The sequence below is a fragment of the Aegilops tauschii genome, chromosome 7 (genome assembly GCF_002575655.3).
Source record: "Aegilops tauschii subsp. strangulata cultivar AL8/78 chromosome 7, Aet v6.0, whole genome shotgun sequence".
Classification (NCBI taxonomy): domain Eukaryota; kingdom Viridiplantae; phylum Streptophyta; class Magnoliopsida; order Poales; family Poaceae; genus Aegilops; species Aegilops tauschii.
In genome coordinates this window covers 23,775,814-23,778,804 of record NC_053041.3, presented here as the reverse complement: position 1 = coordinate 23,778,804, position 2,991 = coordinate 23,775,814, and the positions used below count along the sequence as shown (strand labels likewise).

General features: G+C 49.8%; 1 pseudogene; it reads right to left on the bottom strand.

The window, feature by feature from the left end:
• Positions 1 to 326: 326 nt before the first annotated feature.
• Positions 327 to 2,673, bottom strand: LOC109783341 (chaperone protein ClpB1-like; annotated as a pseudogene).
• Between the last annotated feature and the right edge of the window lie 318 nt (positions 2,674 to 2,991).

The following is a 2,991-nucleotide window of genomic DNA, read 5'->3' as shown; positions in this document are numbered from 1 at the left end:
TCGACACGGCGGACGCCAGATCAGGGGAGCATCGGTGGCTCCGGCTGAGGAGGGTGCGCTGGCTCGAGAGGGAGAAAGGTTTCGACATAGAAAATCAGAGTCAGCTCAAGCCGAGGCTTAGTTTTCATATAGAAGATCTAAACTCAGTAGCAGTCAGTCATAAAGAGGTTTTCCCTTCCCTCGGTGGGCGCATCGTGAAGTATAAGTCCCACCAAGCAAGATTAATTACCCGCAAATGTGGAACTTGTACTGACCGTTTTGTTACAGATACAGATATAGCACGCATAACTCATCACTGGCCACGTAGATCTGCCACCTCCGGCATGCTACTTCTGTACCTGGTATTTCAGCCCCTTATTATGGTCAGCGGCATCAATGGAGATGGTCGAGCCTTGACATGCTTCTCCATTGACCAGCATGTCCACAAGAACTCTTGTCACATTTTTCTTCATCCACCTTTTAATAGGCCTTGAGCCATACACCTACAATACATAGAACATGTATGCGTCGTAAGCAGGATATGTACAAACAACTACGCAAATAAGTAGTAAGATTTGGTTTGGTAAAAATAACATGTACTTACCATGTCGTGTGCTTCTGACCAAATGACATCCAATGTGGCATCTGTTACAAGTAGAGAGATGCCATTATAAGCTGCCGTATCCACGACCCTCTTCATCTGGATTCTCGTGATCTTCCTCAGTTCATCGTGTGAAAGCGGCTCAAACATCACAATTTCACTCAGTTTGTTGAGAAATTCAGGCTTAAAGCGTTTCTCGACCTGCATCATCAACAAGTAAATTTGTCAATCAGCAGGGTGCGCACCGGGACTTTACAAGGGACAGTTTGGGATACACATACCTGTTTCATGAGAAGATCTCGTGCAGTTTCTATGTTTTCTCCAGCCATTCTAGCTGACGGGTTCTCTGCTCCTAGAGTTGAGCTCATGATGATGATAGTGTTCTTGAAATTTACGTTGCGTCCTTTCCCATCAACCAGCATGCCATCATCAAGGAGTTGAATGAGAACCTTGAAAATTGAGGGATGTGACTTATCTGCCTCGTCAAAAAGAACAACGCTATACGGTTGGCTCCTGACTTTCTCGGTGAGTTGTCCGTCTTCTTCATAGCTTCAGAAAGTCAAATGAAAAAGTGAGACATGAGTAGGAATTTCAGGAAGAAATACAATTCCAAAGTGTGTACAAGCTAAACCTTCGAGGTCCTCCAAAGAGACGTGACACAGAACCACTGTCGGCATATTCAGACATGTCAAAGCGGACTAATGCCTTCTCATTGTCGAACAACTTCTCGGCAAGTGCTTTGGCAAGCTCTGTCTTTCCAACACCAGCCGGGCCCAAAAAGAGGAAAGAGCCAATTGGTTGGCCAGATTGATCAAAGCCGACCCCAGAACGTAGCACTTCTTGGGCAACCAAATTAACGGCTTCATGCTGTCCAACAACCCTCTCATGCAATCTGTCTGCTAGGTGGCTCAACTTCTCTTCCTCTCGACCAAGTGTGGTGATCGGAATTTTAGTCCATCGGCTCACAACCTTCATCATATAACAATAGAAGGTGGCATGAACATCACACCGAAACAAATGGAAACTCCTCACAAGGAGACGATTAGCAAGGAATGTTAGTAATTTACCTGTGCAATATGACATGGAGCAACGGTTATCTCCTCCGGTGCATTTCTTGTGTTAGTTTCCTTATTTTGAACTTCTTTTGGTTTATGCAACTTCACGGTAGTGCATGCCTCGTCCATCAAATCAATTGCTTTATCAGGAAACTGACGACCTGACAAGATCACAAGAGTAAAATCCACAATTTCTTTGAGATGCACAGACCCAATATGAAAGTACATTGAATTAAATTCTTAACCACATCACAGAACATACTACCTGTAATATAGCGGGCGGCGAGCTGTGCGGCAGCAGCTAGAGCGTCGTCGCGAATCGTCAGTCCATGATGGTCTTGGTACCGCTGCTTCAGCCCCTGCAGGATGGCAACTGTCGCCTGCACGCTCGGCTCCTCGACATCAACCTTTTGGAACCGCCGCTCAAGGGCCGCATCCTTCTGGATGTATCTGCGGTACTCTGTACTCTTCGGATGTGGTAGCGCCTATGCAACGGATGCGGCCACGGGCCAACGCCGGCTTGAGGATGTTGGCGGCGTCCCCGGGGCCATCTCGGTCACCAGCACCAACAATCATGTGCATCTCGTCTATGAAGAGGATGAGTTTGTCATCAGCACCCTCCGCCTGATTGATCGCATCCTTCAAGCGCTGCTCGAACATGCCGCGCCACTGGGTACCAGCGACCATCGCCCCGACGTCAAGCTCCGCGATGCGGGCACCGACGAGCGCGTCGGGGACCGCCCCAGCTGCGATGCGCTGGGCTAGGCCCTCGACGATGGCCGTCTTGCCGACGCCGGCCGCACCGACCAGGGCGGCGCAGTTCTTGGTCCGGCCGCAGAGGATGCAGATGACACGGTCGATCTCGTCGTCGCGGCCGATGACCGGATCAGCCCCGGCGGGGTCCAAGGTCTTGAGGAAGGCCGGCCTGGAGGTGAAGAGGGACTTGAGCTCTTCCTCGTACAGCCTCAACGCTGTACAGGCCAATCCAACGGCAGTGACGGACAGTACTCTAATCATGGCCTTCTCCCCCTCCCCCATCTGTTTGGAAGTGATCGAAGACGAGGAGCGACCTGGTTTGAAGCTCGCTGGGTAGATTGATTCTCTGGGAGGCTTAGCTACGACGACGGCAACCAATAATAAGCTGGGTTTGATCGATTTCTTGAGCAGCACGCCACGCTGAATCCCTGAGACTGGTCCTACCCGGACATACCTCATCGTGATTAACTCCTAACACTGGACCGCTTCCTCTAAAAAAAAACTAACACTGGACCGCTCGGAAACTAATTCCAGTAAAAATGATATGGGCAGTGCTACGCGTCGGCTGGCTGATCTAAAAAATCAGCCAGGTAGCGAGCC